This window comes from Papio anubis, chromosome 7 (assembly GCF_008728515.1).
Source record: "Papio anubis isolate 15944 chromosome 7, Panubis1.0, whole genome shotgun sequence".
Taxonomy (NCBI): domain Eukaryota; kingdom Metazoa; phylum Chordata; class Mammalia; order Primates; family Cercopithecidae; genus Papio; species Papio anubis.
This window is the reverse complement of record NC_044982.1, coordinates 98,397,990-98,418,058: the sequence shown is the minus strand read 5'-3', so window position 1 is coordinate 98,418,058 and position 20,069 is coordinate 98,397,990. Positions and strand designations below refer to the sequence as shown.

At 44.3% G+C, this 20,069-nt stretch overlaps 1 protein-coding gene and 1 long non-coding RNA gene across 4 annotated transcripts in view; one reads left to right on the top strand and one right to left on the bottom strand.

Moving 5' to 3' along the window:
• Positions 1-15,555: 15,555 nt before the first annotated feature.
• Positions 15,556-19,255, bottom strand: LOC116275768. The gene is made up of 3 exons (XR_004185039.1): positions 19,078-19,255; positions 17,324-17,445; positions 15,556-15,987 (listed from the first exon to the last, which is right to left on the bottom strand). It is a non-coding gene; the product is annotated as an uncharacterized LOC116275768 (long non-coding RNA).
• A 155-nt stretch (positions 19,256-19,410) lies between these two features.
• Positions 19,411-20,069, top strand: part of BLM (BLM RecQ like helicase) — a 106,702-nt gene continuing 106,043 nt past the window's right edge. The window contains exon 1 of one of the 3 annotated variants that reach the window (XM_009210949.4): positions 19,411-19,537. The gene's annotated coding sequence lies outside the window, so the exon portion shown is untranslated. The remainder of the gene's footprint in view (positions 19,538-20,069) is intronic. The other 2 variants (XM_009210947.4, XM_021940871.2) reach the window with 2 other exon arrangements.

Below are 20,069 nucleotides of genomic sequence, written 5' to 3'. Positions count from 1 at the left end.
CGCCCCCCCACATGCACAGTCTCCCCCATTATCAACCAGAGTGCTACATTTATTACAACTGATGAACCTACATTGACACACCATCACTTAAAGTGTATAGTTTATATTAAGGTTCATTCTTGGTGTTGTACAATCTATGGACAATGGAGAAATATATAGGACATGTGTCTACCATTATAGTATCATACAGAGTATTTTCACTGCCCTAAAACTCCTCCGTTCTCTGCCTATTCATCCCTTCCTGCCCTCAGCCCCTGGCAACCACTGATCTTTTTACCATCTCCACAGTTTTGTTTTTTCCAGAATGCCATAGAGTTGGAATAATACAGAGTATATAGCCTTTTCAGACTGGCTTCTTTCACTTAATATTATGGAATTAAGTTTTCTCCACATCTCTTTACGGCTTGGTAGCTCATTTCTTTTTAGTGCTGGGTAATATTCCATTGTCTGAATGTATCACGATTTATCCATTCACCTACTGAAGGACATTTTGGTTACTTCCAAGTTTTGGCAGTTATGAATAAAGCTGCTATAAATACCTGGGCAGGGTTTTGTGTGGACGTAAGTTTTCAACTCCTTTGGGTAAATACCAAAGAGTGCCGACATTGGATCATATGGCAAGAGTAGGTTTGGTTTTGTAATAAACTACCATACTGTCTTCCAAAGTGGCTGTGCCATTCTCCATTCCCATCAGCAATGAGAGTTCCTGTTGCTCCGCATGCTTGCCAGCATTTGATGTTGTAAGTGTTCTGGATTTTGGCCATTCTAATAGGTATGCAATGACATCTTATTGTTGTTTTATTTTGCATTTCCCTCATGAAAGGGAAATGTGGAACATCTTTTCATATGCTTATTTGCCATCTGTTTATCTGCTTTGTTAAGGTGTCTGTTAAGGTCTTTGGCATATTTTTGGGTTTGCTTTTGTATTTTGAGACAGGGTCTTGCTCTATTGCCTGGACTGGAGTGCAGTGGCACAATCATGGCTCACTGCAACCTCTGCCTCCTGGGCTCAAGCCATCCTCCCATTTCAGCCTAGCAAGTAGCTGAGACCACAGGCATGCACCACCACACCCAGCTAATTTATATTTTTTGCAGACACAAGGTCTCACTATATTGCCCAGGCTGGTATTGAATTTCTGGATTGAGGCAATCCTACTGCCTCAGCCTCCCAAAGTGTTAGGATTACAGGTGTGAGCCACCACGCCAGGCCTTTGGCTCATTTTTAAATCAGGTTGTTTGTTTTCTTATTGTCAAGTTTTGAGAATTCTTTGTATATTTTGGATAATGATCCATTATCAGATATATCTTTTGCAAACATTTTATTCTAGTCTATGTCTTGTCTTTTTGTTCTCTTAAGAGTGTCTTTTGTAGAGCAGAAAATTTTAGTTTTAATAAAGTCCAGCTTATTAATTCTGTCATGGATCATGCCTCTGGTGTTACATCTCAATAGTCATCATCAGCTAACTGCAACCTCCACCTCCCAGGTTCAAGCAATTCTCCTGCTTCAGCTGCCTGAGTAGCTGGGATTACAGGCATGCACCACCATGCCTGGCTAATTTTTGTATTTTCAGTAGAGACGGGGTTTCATCATGTTGCCCAGACTGGTCTCTAACTCCTGACCTCAGGTTATCTGCCCACCTCCAAAAGTACTGGGATTACAGGCATAAGCCACTATGCCCGGCTGGATCATCTCATAACACTTCTTCAGAAGATACTTGCAAGGCATGTAAAAATTATTAATCTAAAAACATTTGGTAATTTATTTCTCCTCATTGTTTTTCCATAAATGTGAACAACTCAAAAGTTATAGATGGGCCAGGAGCAGTGGTTCACGCCTGTAATCCCAGCACTTTGGAAGGCCAAGGCAGGCAGATTACTTGAGGTCAGGAGTTTGAGACCAGCCTGGCCAACATTGCGAAACCCCGTTGCTACTAAAAATACAAAAATTAGCCAGGTGTCATGGCGCACGCCTGTAATCCCAGCTACTCAGGAGGCTGAGGCAGGAGAATCGCTTGAACCCGGGAGGCGGAGCTTGCAGTGAGCCGCCATCGCGCCACTGCACTCCAGCTTGGGTGACAGAGCGAAACTCTGTCTCAAAAAAAAAAAAAAATACAAGCAGGCATGATGGCTCACACCTGTAATCCCAGCTCTTTTGGAGGTGTGTGAATCATCTGAGGTCAGGAGCTCAAGACCAGCCTGGCCAGCATGGAGAAACCCTGTCTCTACTAAAAATACAAAAATTAGCTGGGCGTGGTGGCGTGCACTTGTAATCCCACCTACTAGGGAGGCTGAGGCAGCAGAATTGCTTGAACCCAGGAGGCAGAGGTTGCAGTGAGCCAAAATCACACCACTGTACTCTAGCCTGGGTGACAGAGTGAGACTCTGTCTCAAAAATAAATAAAGAAATTAATTAATCTCTTTTGAGGGTAGGGTATGGTGGCTCATGCCTGTGATCCCAGCATTTTGGGAGGTGTGAAGATTGCTTGAGCCCAGGAGTTCAGGACCAGCCTGGGCAACAAAATGAGACTATGTCTCTATTAAAAAATAATTAAAAATTAGCTGGGCATGGTGATGCATGTCTGTAGTCCCAGCTACTCAGGAGGCTGAGGTGGGAGGATGGCTTGAGCCCTGCAGGTCGAGGCTGTAGTGAGCTATGATGGCATCACTGTACTCCAGTATAGGTAACAGAGCAAGGCCCTGACAAAGGGAAGAAAAAGAAGAAGAAGAAGAAGAAGAAGAAGAAGAAGAAAGAAGAAGAAGAAAGAAGAAGAAGAAAGAAGAAGAAGAAGAAAGAAGAAGAAAGAAGAAGAAGGAAGAAGAAGAAGGAGGAGGAAGAAGAAGGAGGAGGAAGAAGAAGGAGGAGGAAGAAGGAAGAAGGAGGAGGAAGAAGGAAGAAGGAGGAGGAAGAAGGAAGAAGGAAGAGAAGAAGAAGAAGGAAGAGGGAAGAAGGGGAAGGAAGAAGAGGAAGGAAGGAAGGAAGGAAGGAAGAGGGAAGAAGGAAGAGGAAGAAGGAAGAAGGAAGAGGAATAAAGAAGAAATAAGAGGAAGAAGAATGAAGAGGAAGAAGAAGAAGGAAGAAGAAGGAAGAAGGAAGAGGAAGAAGGGAAGAAGGAAGAGGAAGAAGGAAGAAGGGAAGAAGGAAGAGGAAGAAGGAAGAGGAAGAAGGAAGAGGAAGAAGGAAGAGGAAGAGGAAGAAGGAAGAAGGAAGAGGAAGAAGGAAGAGGAAGAAGGAAGAAGGAAGAGGAAGAAGGAAGAAGGAAGAGGAAGAAGAAGAAGAAGAAGAAGAAGAAGAGAAGAAGAAGAAGAAAGAAGAAAGAAGAAGAAGAAAGAAGAAGAAAGAAGAAGAAGAAGAAGAAGAAGAAGAAGAAGAAGAAGGAGGAGGAGGAGGAAGAAGGAAGAAGGAAGAAGGAAGAAGGAAGAAGGAAGAAGGAAGAAGGAAGAAGAAGAAGAAGAAGAAGAAGAAAGAAGAAGAAGAAGAAATCCCTTTGAGGCCCTTTAATGAGGGGGAGGCCAACAGAAGGCTGCTAACATATTGGATAAGAACACAATTTCCAGGCAACGTTCTGTTATTTAAATCACTCTTAAGATTTAGGAAGTACAGGAGCTCTGGGCTGAAATTGCAGATTAAACATGCTCATTTAGATCCATTTCCCCAAAAACCTACTATAGTAAAGCGACTGTATATATAGTAAAAACTACAGTAAGTCTACAAGAATGAGAACAGAAGAGATGACAGCAGGTCAGGCCAGGTGGCTCACACCTATAATCCCTGCACTTTGGAAGGCCAAAACAGGTGGATCACTTGAGCCCAGGAGTTCAAGACCAGCCTGGCCAACATGGTGAAACCTTGTCTCTACTAAAAATACAAAAAAAAAAGTAGCCAGGCATGGTGGGACACACTTGTAATCCCAGCTACTTGGGAGGCTGAGACAGAAAAATTGCTTGAACCTGTGAGGCAGAGGCTGCAATGATCCGAGATTGCACCACTGCACTCCAGCCTGGGCCACAGAGGGAGACTGTCTCAACAAAAACAAAACAAAACAAAAAAAACAAAAAAAGATTAGCCAAGCTTGGTGGCACATGCCTGTGGTCCCAGCTACTTGGGAGGCTGAGATCGGAGGATCACTTGAGCCTGGGAGACAGAGGTTGCCGTGAGTCAAGATGGCGCCACTGTATGCCAGCCTGGCCGGCAGAACAAAACGCTGTCTCAAAAAAGAAAAAAGAAAGAGAGAGAGAGGAGACAGAGAGAGACAACAGCAGCAAGTTTTTGGAACCCAGAAAGCAGAAGAGTGGTAACTGTCTTAGCTGACCTAAGAAGGAACCATTCTTGGGCCAGTAGTGGGCAGGGTTCTCCAGAGAAACAATAGGAGGCAATAAGGGGTGTATGTGTGTGTGTGTGTGTGTGTGCGTGCATATGTAGGAGAGACAGAAAGAAAGAGACAAAGAGAGTGAGAGAGAAAAGGAATCGGCTTGCATGATTATAGGCCGGTAAATCCAAAATCCATAGTGTGGATGAAGAGGTATTTTACAGCCTCTGGCTTGTAGCAAGACGGTCCTCACCAGAAGGCAAACTGCCTAGCACCATGACCTTGGACCTTCCAGCCCCCAGAACTGTGAGAAATGTTTCTGTTGTTTAACCAGCCTGTGTATGGTATTTTATTATAGAAGGCTGAGCAGACCAAGACAGAGAGCAATTGACTTCACTCAAGTCTACTGATTTCAATGCAAATTTTTTTATTTTGTTTTTGTAGAGACAGGGTCTTGCAGTGTTGCCCAGGTTGGTCTCAAACCCCGGGCCTCAAGTAATCCTCCCACCTTGGCCTCCCAAAATGCTGAGATTACAGGCATGAACCACCAGACCCCACCTAAATGCTAATTTCATCCAAAAACACCCTCACAGAAACACCCAGAATAATGTTTGTCCAAATTTCTGGGCACTTTGCCCAGTCAATTTGACATATATTAACCATCACAGTATCCTAAAAAGGCACAGAAACTGACAGAACCAGGCATCTCTGGAACTGGGAGTGAAAGGACGTCCAAAATAATGAGAACTGGGTGAAAGCAGTTTGAGATGCAGCTAGATCTTGAGATCCCCTCACCCACTCCATACTTATTAGCAACTACCCCTCCCTTGTCTCCAAGAAGAGGCATTAGTACCTACAGATGGTAAAATAGAAGGTCTTTGGACTGAGGAAACCACTCATAGTTGAGGATACGAGTACTGCACCAAAAATAAGGGCTTAAGTGACTACTGCTATTGAATGTTAGATGCTGAGTCCAGCTCTATTCTCCCACTGGGCTCCCTGAGGTGGCAGCCACAGCATTACCAGGAGATTGGAACATTCAAAGAGGCTTCTCTGGGGAATCCAAGCGGCCTGAAACACCTAAATAAAGTGATCCTGGAGGTATCAACATAGGGCCTCCTCAGAGCACATGATAGTGACAAGCAAAACCGTAAGCCCTACCTAACTTCCCATTGGCCTTTAGTCCCTCTCCTATAATGATAAGACAAGCAAATATATCCACATATTTGATATTGTTCCATGGATCTCTGAGGCTTGGTGTATTTTTCTTCAGTTCTTTTTCTCTCTGTTTTTCAGACTGGATCATTTTTCTTGATCTGTCTTTAAGTTGCCTATCTTTGTCTTCTGCCTTCTCTATAGAAAGTCAAGTCCTTCTTAAATAATTTTTGTTTCAGTTATTATACTTTTCAGTTCTAGAATTTCTAGACGGTACTTTGCTATAATTGACATTTATCTGCTTGGTAGTTTTTTTCTTTTCTTTTTTTATTTTTTGAGATGGAATCTCCTGCTCTTTTTTTTTTTTTTTTCCTTTTTTTTTTTTGAGAAAGAGTCTTGCTCTGTCACCTGTGCTGGAGTGCAGTGGCTCAATACCTGCTCACTGCAACCTCCACCTCCAAGGTTCAAGAGATACTCCTGCCTCAGCCTCAGTAGCTGGGATTATAGGCATGTGCCACCATGCCCGGCTAATTTTTGCATTTTTAGTAGAGACAGGGTTTCCATGTTGGCCAGGCTGGTCTCAAACTCCTGACCTCAAGTGATCTGCCCGCCTTGGCCTCCCAAGTGCTGGGATTACAGGCGTGAGCCACCAACTTGTCTCCTTGGTTTTCTACTCATTCACTCATTAAGATCTTTCCTGGCTGAGTGTGGTGGCTCATGCCTGTAATTCCAACAGTTTGGGAGGCCGATGTGGGTGGACTGCTGGAGTCCAGGAGTTTGAGACCAGCCTGGGCAACAGGGTGAAACCTGTCTCTGCAAAAAAAAAAAAAAAAAAAAAAAAAAAAAATCCAAAAATTAGCTAGGCATGGTGGTGTGCACCTGTAGTCCCAGCTACTTGGGAGGCTGAGGTGGGAGGATCACTTGAGCCCTGGAGGTTGAGGCTGCAGTAAGCCAAGATCATGCCACCTGCACTCCAGCCTGGGTGTCAGAGTTAGAACCTGCCTCAAAAGAAAAGACCTTTCCTGCCGGGTGTGGGGGCGCATGCCTGTAGTCTCAGCTACTTGGAAGGCTGAAGCAAGAGGATCTCTTGAGCCCACGAGTTCAAGTTCAGCCTAGGCAATGTAGTGAGAACCTGTCTCTTAAAAAAAGAAAAAAAGACCATATTTTCCTTTTTTTTTTTTTTAGAGACGGAATTTCACTCTTGTTGCCCAAGTTGGAGTACAATGGCATGATTTCGGCTCACTGTAACCTCCGCCTCCTGGGTTCAAGTGATACTCCTGCCTCAGCCTCCCGAGTAGCTGGGATTACAGGCACACATCACCACACCTGGCTAATTTTTTGTTTTCTTAGTAGAGACAGGGTTTCACCATGTTGGTCAGGCTGGTCTCAAACTCCTGACCTCAGGTGATCCACCTACCTCGGCCTCCCAAAGTGCTGGGATTAGAGGCTTGAGCCACTGCACCTGGCCTAATTATTTTAACATAGTTTTTTCTTTAATTCTTTAAACATATTTTCCTTTAGAATTTTGAACATATAATAATTTCCCTAAAGTCTTTGCTAAGTCCAACATCTGGACCATCTTGAGGTCAGCTTCTATTGATTGTTGTTTTTACTATGGGTCATATTTTTGTTTCCTTGCACGTTTAAGAATTTTAGATTGTGTAAAGGACACTGGATGATACATTGTAGAGGCTCTGGATTCTGTTATCAGACTGACTGTTTTGCTCTCAACTGGGTAGCAACCTCTTTCTGGTAACCCTCAGGTAGTCTTCCCCTACACATGTACATCCCAGTTTTCAGCCAAGAACTCATGAGAAAGCCGTGGCGTGGATCTCTGCCTCCCACGTAAGCAGCTCCATTCTCTCCATGACTTACGGACTGCAGCGGTTTCGGCAGCCCTTCACTCTGATCTCTTCTCAACACAGCAGGGCATCCCTACTCTGCCAGAATTCCAGCTTGCTATGCTGCAATTGGAAAGCTGTCCCCAGCAGAGAGACAGAGAAATTGTGGGAAACATCTCATCAGTGATCTCAGGGATTACTGTCATGCACTGCCTGTTGTCTATTGTTTGAAAATGGTTGCTTATAGCTTTTGGGCAGTTTCATGGTTGTTTAAGGCACAAAAGCTAATCTGATAATAAAAATCTCATTATAGGCTGGGCCTAATGGCTCCCATCTGTAATCCCAACACTTTGGGAGGCTGAGGCAGGAGGACTCCTTGAGACCAGGAGCTCAGGACCAGCCTGTACAACATGGTGAAAGCTCGTCTCTACAAAAAATACAAAAATTAGCTGGGAGTGGTGGCACATGCCTGTGGTCCCAGCTACTTGGGAGGTTGAAGTGGAAGGATCACTTGAGCCCAGGAGGTCAAGGCTGCAGTGAGCTGAGATTGCGCCATTGCACTCCAGCCTGGGCAACAGAGTGAGATGCTGTCTTAAAAAGAAAAAAAAATTATATTATAGTTGGAACCCTTACCTAATATGTTTTTCTTTTCTTTCTTTCTTTCTTTTTTTTTTCCTTTTTGAGACAAGGTCTTGCTCTGTGGCCCAGGCTAGAGTGCAGTGGCATGATCTCAGCTCACCACAGCCTTGACCTCCTGGGCTCAAGCAATCCTCCCACCTCAGCCTCCTGAGTAGCTGGGACTAACAGGTACACACCACCATGCCTGGCTAATTTTTGATTTTTTGTAGAGACAGGGTCTCCCTATGTTTCCCTGGCTGGTCTTGAACTCCTGGGCTCAAGTGATCTGCCTGCCTCAGGCTCCCAAAGTGCCAAGATTACAGCCATGAGCCACAGCGCTGGCCTTGTTTTTATTTTCTTCTTGTATCCTCCCTTCCCTGCTTCTTTAGCCATTTAAGCAATCTATGTGTCTATTGGCTCAGATGAGAGATGAAATGGTAACAAAAGTGGAAAACACTCCACAGCAATAGTTTCTGAAAGAAACTAAACCTATTCTTAATGATAGGTAATAATAGGTAAAGTTTTTTAGGGAGACCAGATTAAAAGCCCCTTAAGGCTGGGCGCGGTGGCTCAAGCCTGTAATCCCAGCACTTTGGGAGGCCGAGACGGGCGGATCATGAGGTCAGGAGATCGAGACCATCCTGGCTAACACGGTGAAACCCCGTCTCTACAAAAAATACAAAAAACTAGCCGGGTGAGGTGGCGGGCGCCTGTAGTTCCAGCTACTCAGGAGGCTGAGGCAGGAGAATGGCGTAAACCCAGGAGGCGGAGCTTGCAGTGAGCTGAGATCTGGCCACTGCACCCCAGCCTGGGTGACAGAGCCCGACTCCGTCTCAAAAAAACCAAAACAAAACACAAAAAAAAAACCCTTAAGGAGGGGGAGAGAGAAGTGAGGCACTGATATGACAGCAGTGACAAGGTGGCTCCAAGAAAGAAAGGCCTGAGGCCCTGATTCCTGGGCTGCATGCCAAGGAACAACATGACCCCAGAGATGGCACTGCATATAGGGTGTTTTGGTTGGCAGCGCCACAGGCACTCTAAGATGTCCATGCCCTTGTTTGACACTGAAGCAACAGAAAGATTCCCATGGACCCCAGGCTGTAAATAGAAGTGGAGAGAGGATGCCCCAGACTTGAAGAAGGCATAGGCACAAGAACAGGTCACTTCTGTGTGACGTACGAAGAAAGATGATTATAAGGAACAAGTGCCCTCCAACTCACACCATCGCACAAGGTAAGACCCTAGAACCCACGCACCATCCAGCAGGAAGGAAAGAAAACTCCAAATTTTGGGCTGGGCATGGTGGCTTACGCCAGTCATCCCAACCCTTTGGGAGGCTGAGGCGGGAGGACAGCTTCAGGCCAAGAATTTGAGACCTGCCTGGGCAACACAGTGAGACCTCCGTCTCTACAAAACAAACAAACAAATCTCACATATCTAAGATTAATTTGCTGTTATCTAGTAGACTGGGAACTCAAAACACAAGTGAAGTTGTTATGTTAAAATAGCTTGTTGCACACCTGATTTGGCAGACTGAGATTACATCATTATAATAATAAAGGTCACCATTTACAAGGACTTTACTGAGAGAGTTACATCCATTGTCTCAATTAATCTCATCTCATTTAATGGGAGTCTATTCCCTCACACTCCCTGTGATGATTCCTGTGACATGGTAGATATGCATGCCTGAAGAAAAATTAATAATTTTTCATAGCTGGGTGCAGTGGCTCACATCTATAAACCCAGCACTTTGGGAGGCCAAGGCAGGAGGATTCCTTGAGGCCAGGAGTTCAAGACCAGCCCTGGCAACATAAAGAGAACTTGTCTCTGCAAAAACAATTTTTTTTTTTTTTGAGACGGAGTCTCACTGTCTCCCAGGCTGGAGTGCAGTGGCGTGATCTCAGCTCACTGCAAGCTCTGCCTCCCGGGTTCACGCCATTCTCCTGCCTCAGCTTCCCGAGTAGCTGGGACTACAAGCGCCCACCACTGCGCCTGGCTAATTTTTTGAAGTTTTTAGTAGAGACAGGGTTTCACCGTGTTAGCCAGGATGGTCTCGATCTCCTGACCTCGTGATCCGCCCACCTCGGCCTCCCAAAGTGCTGGGATTACAGGCGTGAGCCACCGCACCCAGCCAACATTTTTTTTTAATTAGCTGGACATGGTGGCATGTTCTTCTATTCCCAGCTAAACAAGAGGCTGAGGCAGGAGGATCACTTCAGCCTAGGAGTTCAAGACTACTGTGAGCCATGATTGTACCACTGCACTCCTGCATGGGTGACAGAATGAGACCCTGTCTCCAAAAGTAGTAATAGCAATAATAATGTATATTTACTCTGTACCAGGCATTATACCAAGGGCCTTATGTCAGTTAATCTTCATACTAAACTTATGAGACATGTATTACTATTTCTATTTTACAAATGTAGAAACCAAAATTCAGAATTGTAAAGTAAGTGTGGTATTTAGATTCAAATCTGGTAGATGCTTTATTTTGTGTTACTTGCAATCTGTGAAGAAAAAACTAGATCCAGGATTCTAACAGGAATTTATATAATATGATTACAAAATGAGTTTATTTATAATTTAAATAAACAAATTCCCTTTTATTTTCTACAACAAACATGCTAAGATTATGTGAATAATCTTGGCTAAATATTGTATTCTAGGGAGACATTAAATAAGAACTTCGTAGTTAACATTGTTTTCTATTTTATCTTTCTGTCCTTATAGATTTTCTTTCTTTTTTTTTGAGATGGAGTGTCGCTCTGTCACCTAGGCTGGAGTGCAGTGGCATGATCTCCGTTCACTGCAAACTCCACCTCCTGGGTTCAAGCGATTCTTCTGCCTCAGCCTCCTGAGTAGCTGGGAATACAGGTGTGTGCCACCACACCTAATTTTTGTATTTTTATTAGAGATGGGGTTTCACTATGTTGGCTAGGCTGGTCTTGAACTCCTGACCTCAAGTGATCCACCCGCCTCAGCCTCCCAAAGTGCTGGGATTACAGGTGTGAGCCATTGCACCTTGCCGACTAATACTTTTTTATTGTATGCCAAATATTGTGTATAAAAGAACCTTAAAGGTCGAAGTTAATAATATTTTCCTCTGAATGGTTGACTCTATTTTCTGTTAGCCAATGTAGCTCAAAAGAATGATAATTCTATCCAATCAGAAATCGAGCTGATTTCGGGAGAGTTGTGGCTTTACTTAGATGTCGTCCACCTCTGTTTTTAATTACCTTGAGAGTGAGACCTGTCATGTATTTGTTGCAGGCCTCTCCCTTCAGAGGGACTCCGTATTCCAAACAATAAGAGACTGCAGGAGACCTTACTCTGCCTTTCCAGTCTAGGTCCCGAGCTTAGCAGCCCTTGGCGTCCAGTCTACCCCAGTATTCCGCAAATATCCCATGGGGAAAAAGCCTCTTATCTGGGCACCTTTAGACTCTAGTCTGTAACAATAGCCTGAGAGGCCATGAAAAGTTCACAGCAAACCACACTCAATCTTTGGCTTTGACAAATGCACCCAGGGAAAAAAATGACCAACAATCCCAGTTCACTTAGCAATGGGCCCTTCTTTCTCTGATCCCACTGCTCTCTGATGTTCTTATGTCTTTAAAAATGGGATTTGGGCCAGGTGCAGTGGCTCACACCTGTAATCCCAGCACTTTGGGAGGCCAAGGCAGTTTGAGACTAGCCTGGCCAACATGGTGAAACCCTGTCTCTACTAAAAACATAAAATTTAGCTGGGCATGGTGGCACACATCTATAGTCCCAGCTAGTCGGGAGGCTGAGGTGGGAGAGTTACTTGAACTCAGGAGGCAGAGGTTGCAGTGAGCTGAGATGGCGCCACTGCACTCCAGCCTAGGTGAGAGTGAGACTGTCTATAAATATATACATATATATGTGTGTGATTTGTATAATTTATCCTTTTTTTGTATGTTTGCATTTTTGTTTTTCTGGTTGTTGTAGCAGGAGTGACAACCTACTGATACCTACTACATCCTACTTGGAAGCAGAAGTTCCTTGTGAATAACAACGTATATTCTCAGAAGAGCATGGTTCTTACCACTGAATATCTCAGACTGCTTCTAACATATTCTTAGAAAACATAACAAAAGGCAGACTATGTATAACTTTAAGTTTAATTAAGATCTTTCTCCACCTACCTGGTCTCTTAACAGTGTTCTTTGTTTACTTTGCTCCTGAGTGGTTAGGAGTGTAAATATCTTACTAGCACAGTACATTGACAATTCAATGTATTTGCTATAATAGGATTTGTTCTTCATAAGGGCTTTATAAAATAAACCTCAAGTTTTTTGTATTTTTAAAAGTCTGGGCTGGGCACGGTGGCTCACGCTTGTAATCCCAGCACTTTGGGAGGCTGAGGCAGGAGGACTGCTTGAGGCCAGGAGTTCAAGACTAACCTGGACAACAGCAAGACTCTGTCTCTACAAAAAATAAAAATAAAATATCTGTATTTCATATTATGAATAGGTAACATTCTCACATGTTCAAACGTCAAAAAATATGAAAGGGTATACAGTGAAGTATTTCTTTTCTTTTTTTTTTGAGACAGAGTCTTGCTGTCGCCCAGACTGGAGTGCAATGGCGCCATCTTGGCTCACTGCAATCTCTGCCTCCTGGTTCAAGCAACTCTCCCACCTCAGCCTCCTGACTAGCTGGGACTAGAGGTGCATGCCACCGTGCCCAGCTAAGTTTTGTATTTTTAGTAGAGACGGGGTTTTGTCATGTTGGCCAGACTGGTCTCGAACTCCTGGACTCAAGTGATCTGCCTGCCTCGGCCTCCCAAAATGTTGGGATTACAGGCGTAAGCCATCATGCCCGGCCACAGTAAAGTATTTCTACGACTCATTCCTCCATCTACCCAGTTCCCACTCCCAACAGGTATTCATGATTATTAGCTTCTTATTTATTAGAAAAGTTTAAATGAATATGCTAGCTGACACATATCTGAATCATTTTCCCTCTTGTTTTGTACATAAACATATCATTCTATGGCTACTGTTTTGCAGTTTGCCTTTTTTTTTAAGTATAAACAGGAATTAATTGGCTTATATGACTGCAAAGTCTAGGACGTGGCTGCCAGCACAGCAGGATCCAGGGCCTCAGACAATTAATTCTACTAAAACCCAACTTATCTCCTTATCTTGCCTGCACTCTCCTCTCCGGTGGCTTCATCCTCAGGCAGGCTCCCCTCCCAGTCCCACATCCAGGATGACATCTTAACAGTTTGGGAACTCCAACAGAAAGGGCACACCTATTACCACATTCCTGGTAAATTCTAGCCAAAGTCCTGGGGAGGGCTCTCATCGGCCCAGCTGGAGTCATCAGGCCAAGCCAGTAGGATACACTGATTGGCCAGGCTGAAGTCGCATGGCCACCCCTAGCGTTCCAGGCTTGAGAAGTCAGTCCCACATTGGCATGGGTTTCCTGGCTGAATTGAGAAAGGTGGCTCTCCAAAGCCATGTCAGGGTGCTGTAAGTAGATGATTTTCTCCAGGCAAAGATTACAGATGTCTACTGCAAAGGTAGTGTTTTTGATGTCTTTTTTTTTTTTTCTTTTGGCTCTTTCATGCCTGGAAGCTGCTATTATGCCAAACGCATTTGTGGCTCAGGCCATACAGGACCAAATGAACAGCGAAAGTTGTTTACATCTTTCTTATGATCTTGCTTTTGTGGGCACCCAAAAAATTGTATTACAAACCCTCTAACTGGTCCCAAGTCCATACCTCTAACTACTCCCTTTATCTAACACAAAGCCAATACTTCCCCTGCCCTAAATTAACCCAAGGCTAGGTACTAGAGAACCCCTAGAGATACTGCTAATCTCCAAAACCTCCCAGAATTATTCAAACCAGCCAGTCCCCAACTTTCCCTGCACTGCCTTGCCTTTCCTGCTGAAATGCTAATAAAGGTTCTGGTTTAAGCTTTCCCTTCATTCCTTTCTGCCTCCTGACCAAACCTGGTGCTTCTTCTCCATGTGGCCCTGCATGGTGTGCTGTGCCCCTCCTCTCAGGAAATGTGGTAAATCATTCCTTCAAAGACACTAGTCTCTCTGTCATAATTCAGTTGCCTCTATAAATTAAAATCCCACAGGTACAACTGAGATAGGGCTGCTGCGACTGAGTTTTCAGTCCTGGAAAACCACACTTTCTTTTGTCTGTCTCTGCAAGGCTTTGGCAGTCTCTCCTCTCCACCCCTTTATTAATGCTGGCCTCTGTTCCACACGTACCTCTCTACCTGAGCAGGTGCAAATTGTCACTGATGGGGGAAACATGACACAAACTCAGATGCCTCCAGGGACACGTCAGAAGCCATGCTTGTTTCAGCCTATTGTTGGCTCAAGGGAATGTGGGCCCTGTGATGATGCTAGATCTTACTTTCTTTTCTTTCCTTCCTTCCTCTCTTCTTCCCTCTCTTCTTCCTTCCCTCTCTCCTTCCTTCTCTCCTTCCCTCCCTCCTTCCTTCCTTCTCTCCTTCCCTCCCACCCTCCCACCCTCCCACCCTTTCTTCTTTCATCTTTTTTAAGAAAAACTGAAAATCTATTTCTGTTTTGACTGGGGCTTTCATGTGTGTGTAAAATATGTTGTGTTTTTTTTCACAGCAACTGCTTGTGTGTGTGGTAAAATATGTATGAAATAAACTGCCATTTTAACCTTTTTATGTGTAGAACTCAATGGTATTAATTACATTCAAAATGCTGTACAGCCATTGCTACTATTTCTAACTTTTTCATCCCCCCAAATGGGAACTATGAACCCAGTAAGCAATAACTTCTCATTCTTCCCTCCCTCCTACTGTCAGTTCCTGAAACCTCTAATCTACTTTATCTCTATGAATTTGCCTATTCAAAATATTTCATATAAATGGAGTCAGATAGTATTTGTTCTTTTGTGTCTGGCATATTTGACTCAGAATGTTGAAGCATGTGTCAGAGCTTCACTCCTTTTCATGGCCGAATGATATTCCACTGTATGGATATACTACTATTTTTTTTTTGAGATGGAGCCTCTCTCTGTCGCCCAGGCTGGAGTGCAGTGGCACAATCTTGGCTCACTACAACCTCCACCTGCCAGGTTCAAGCAATTCTCCTGCCTCAACCTCCCGAGTAGCTGGGGTTACAGGGGCATGCCACCAAGTCCGGCTAATTTTTTTGTAATTTTAGTAGAGACAAGGTTTCACTATGTTGGCCAGGCTGGTCTTGAACTCCTGACTTCAACTGATCCACCCACCTCAGCCTCCCCAAATGCTGGGATTACAGCTGTAAGCCACCACATCCAGCATATTAGATATACCACATTTTGTTTGTTCATTCATCTGTTAATGAACATGTGGGTGAAATATGTCAATTTTTACTTGTTGCAAAAACAAAACACATTATTATTATTATTTTTTTTTCGAGACAGAGTCTCACTCTGTCACCCACGCTGGAGTGCAGTGGCGCAATCTTGGCTCACTACAAACTCCGCCTCCCAGGTTCACACCATTCTCTGGCCTCAGCCTCCTGAGTAGCTGGGACTACAGGTGCACGCCGCCACGCCCGGCTAATTTTTTGTATTTTTAGCAGAGACGGGGTTTCACCGTGTTAGCCAGGATGGTCTTGATCTCCTGACCTTGTGATTCGCCTGCCTCGGCCTCCCAAAGTGCTAGGATTACCGGCATGAGCCACCGTGCCTGGCCAAAACACATCATTGTTAAATAACTCCTCAGGCTACCCTTCTCTATGGGAAAATGCAGAGTAAATCAAGCAGATTTTTAATAGCAAAATGGCCAAGGAAAAAGCAGGATAGAGACAACGCAAAGATACAAACAATCTACCAAATGAATAAAGCCACTAATGTTATTTAGGCTCAAACAGTATCCCCCAAAGTGAGAGGTTGGATACTCACAACTCAATGAAGGGTGACACTCAGCTAATATTGTTGCTGTCTCACATGGCCTTAATTATCTTATTGTTTTTGTCTTCACTGTTCTTCAATTTTGTGCCCTTCTCTAGTGCCAGCCATTGTGGTAGGCCCAGAAGAACACCCTCATGGAGAGCATATTCTGTAGAGGAAGACAGGCACACTAATAGTGTCAATACAACCAATACAAATGCTGACTCATGTTTTGGGAAAACCCAGGAGGGACACACAGGCAGATTTGGAGGATTAGGTAAGGCTTTCCAACTTCCCAACTTCTCCAACGACTTGCAGAAAAGTTGTCCTGAGACCTGAGATGAATGAGAGGTATGATTTGGAGGCAAAGGCCAGGAAACTGGAAAGACTATAAAACACCTTGAGGAAATGTCAGGAAAATGGGGATTAGGGACAGATGACACATGAGAGGAAGCAGGGACTCAATTGGAGTATGGTCTTCACCTTGAAGGCAAATGGGAGCTGCTGGAAGGATTGTGTGTGTGTGTGTGTGTGTGTGTGTCTTTTTTTTTTTTTTGAGATAGATTATTTTTGTCACCCAGGTTGGAGTGCAGTGGTGTGATCTCAGCTCACTGCAACCTTTACCTCCCATCTGGAAGGATTCTGTGGATGTTAGCGTAGGGTGATGAAAGGCTTGTGCACTCATATTAATCTTAAATACATACCTTGGCCAGGCAAGGTGGCTCACAGCTATAATTCCAGCACTTTTGGAGGCTGAGGCTGGCAGATCACTTAAGGCCAGGAGTTCAAGACCAGCCTGGGCAACATGGCAAAACCCCATTTCTACTAAAAATACAAAAATTAGCCAAGCGTGGTGGCATGTGTCTGAGGTCCCAGCTACTCAGGAGGCTGAGGTGGGTGAATTGCTTGAGCCTGGGAGGTGGAGGTTGAACTGAGTGAAGATGGTACCACTGCACTCTGGTCTGGGAAACAGAGCCAGACCTTGTCTCAAAAAATAAAAACAAATTTTAAAAAATTGAAAAAATACATATCTCAATGATTATATGTATATAATGATTTTATATATAAATGATTTATATATTACTTTAAATATACTAAATGTCTATATAAGATAGATATGTAATTTCCAGCACTCCATAAGATTTCCTTGTGGAGCTTCCTAGTCTACCTCTGCCTCCAGAGGTAACCTGGTATGCACTATATACTCTTTTATCTGCCTCTTCTTGTGCTCAGCATAGTGTCTGAGCTTCACCTATATTGTATGTACCAGTAGTTTGTTCTCCTATTACTTTGTAATACAGAAAAAAACTGAGAAAAGCTTTGAAATGGTCTAAAAAAGATTACTGGGGCCAGGAATAGTGGCTCAAGCCTGTAATCCCAGCACTTTGGGAGGCCAAGGCAGGTAGATCACCTGAGGTCGGAAGTTCATGACCAGCCTGGCCAACATGGTGAAACCCCATCTCTACTAAAAATACAAGAAATTAGCCAGGCGTGGTGGCACGTACCTGTAGGCCCAGCTGCTCAGGAAGCTGGGGCAGGAGAATCGCTTGAACCCGGGAAGTGGAGGTTGCTGTGAGCTGAAATCACGCCACTGTACTCCAGCCTGGGTGACAGAGCAAGACTCCATCTAAAAACAAACAACAAAGAAATGATTACTGGGTGTCATTGAAAAACAAGGTGCCCAGCTGTCCAGCTTACCTTTCTAGGATGTCTGATTCTATGAGGACTGTAAACCTTTCACTGTCTTTGAGCTACAGAACAACTCGGAGGTTTTACAAACTATAGACACTTCTTGTCTATAGAAATGCAAATTGTTTTCAGTAGAATGCAATTGATTACTGAGCTGTGGATTTGATCAGTTCTGCCAGTTTTTGTATACATTTGTAGCTATTTCATTATTCCTCATTTGACTGTGTGTGAGGTACTTTGAATTTTCCATTGAAGCAGTTGTAATCTTTCTGGATCTCTCATTCATTAATGAGTTAGATAAAATGTCTAACATTTATTTTATATCTGTATGATTATATTTGATATTAAAATTACTCTTCAACAGTAGTATACAGTTATATGAATAAGCCGCAATGTATCTATTCATCTATTGGTGGACATCTGAGTTCTTTACCTTTGGCTATTATGAATAAAGCTGCTATAAGTCTTTTGGTGAACAAAGGCATTCATTTTTTGGGGTAAATATCTAGAAATGGGATTTCTGGGGTATAGGGTAGGAGTAAATTTAATTTCGGTAGAGACTGATGTTTCCAAAGTGGTTGTACCATTTTACACTTCCATCAACACTGTATGAGAGTCCCATTTCTGCATCTTTGCAACTAAGGGAATTGTCAGTTTTTTCATTTCAGTTATTCTATGGAGTGTTTAATAGCATCATATTTTGGTTTCAATTTACAATCGAAGATTTTCAGGAGGGTGGTAACTTGAACAGATTTTTACATTTTAGAAAAGTCTTTCTGCGTATTACGTGGAGAATGATTATTTGTATACCAAATTTCACAGCAGTATTATTCACAATAGCCAAAAGGTGGGAATAACCAAGCATCCATTTATATGGATGAATGGATAAACAAAATGTAGTATACATGTATAATGGACTATTATTCAGCCTCAAGAAGGAAGAAATTCTGATACATGCTACGACATAGATGCTCTTTGAAGACATAATGCTAAGTGAAATAACCCAATCAAAAAAGAGCAATTATTGTATGATTCAATTTATATGCGGTACCTAGCATTTACAGATAGAAAGTGCAATATTGACTATCAGGGGTTGTGAGAAGCGGATAATGGGGAGATACTGTGTAATAGGCAGATTTTCTATTTGGGATAATGAAAAAGTTCTGGAGATGGATAGTGGTGATGGTTTCACAACAATGTGAATGTACTTAATGCCACTGAACTGTACACTTAAAAATGGTGAATTTTATGTTAGATACATTTTACCACACACACAAAGAGGAGGGAGGGCGGGAGGGAAGGAAAGAAGGAAGGAAGTAGAGAGGGGAGACGAGAGGAAGAAAGGAAAGAAAGTAAGATCTGGCACCACAGGGCCCACATTTCCGCGTGTCAGCAATAGGCTGAAACAGAAGCATGGCTTCTCACGTGTCCCTGGAGGCATCTGAGTGTGCGCCCCCTTTCCCGGTTCAATGACAATTTGCACCTGCTCGTGTAGAGGGGTACGGGTGAAGAGACCAGCATTATTAAGGGGATGGAGAGGCAAGACCGCCAAAACCTCGCAGAGACACACCGTCGGAACCAAGAGACAGGGGTGAAGACGCCTGGCTTGGCCTATGGGAACTGGCAAGTCTCAGCTCTCAGACGCCCGAGCTTTTCAACCCCGCCACAGCCGGGTTCTAGCTTCGTACTTCCTTTAAAGCCTTCACTGACTCTAAAACACCAAAAACAAAGACCCAATTAGCGCCGGAAGCCCGGGATGTAACCGTAGTCACCTGACCCTCCCGTCCGGACTCTGATTGGGGTTTGGAGATACGTTCCCCTCCCGGCGCCGCACGGCGACCCCGCCCCAGCAGCCTGAGGGGCGGGAACAGATGTGGGGGTACGACAGTATTGGTCGGTTTCCCCAGAAAGCAGCCAATCGGAATAGGCAGACTTCCGGCGCGAAGTGAGCGAGATCTCTGCGCGGCAGCCGTGGTCGCGCCGCGGGGAGTTTGGATCCTGGTTCCGCCCGCTTGGAGTCTGCGTGCGAGGTGAGTGCCGCGCGCGTAACTACGGGTCGATCCGCGCTGACCTAGCCCTTCTCTGGCTGTCCGGCCCGGAGCTGGAGGCCGCACGAGTTCTTCCGTTTCCTGCACTGGTTCGCCTCGCCCCGCTGAGTCATCTAGTCTGGCGAACATCCTGGGAGGACAGCAGATACATAATACGTTCCCACATGGGAAAACAGAGCCCCAGGGCAGGGGCGAACTCTGCCAAGGTCTCCCGGAGCGTCGGAGGCCGAGCATGGGCTAGGACCCGGCATGTTCTTGCCCATGTACTCCAGTGCCTAACATGATGCCCCGCACAGGGTAATCCCAGCCCAGACCTCTGGCACTATTACCTCCGTGTCCCTCCTGAGGAACAACGAAAACACTTTGTACTTTTTCTATGGCCTTCCATAATCACGAACTGGGCTACTCTTGTTTTTGAGTGTCTACTGTGTGCCGTGTTCCTGGCACCCATGATCTTACAACTGTAGCTTCACGATATCCCAGCAAAGCGAAGTGATTAAGAATACCGCATCAG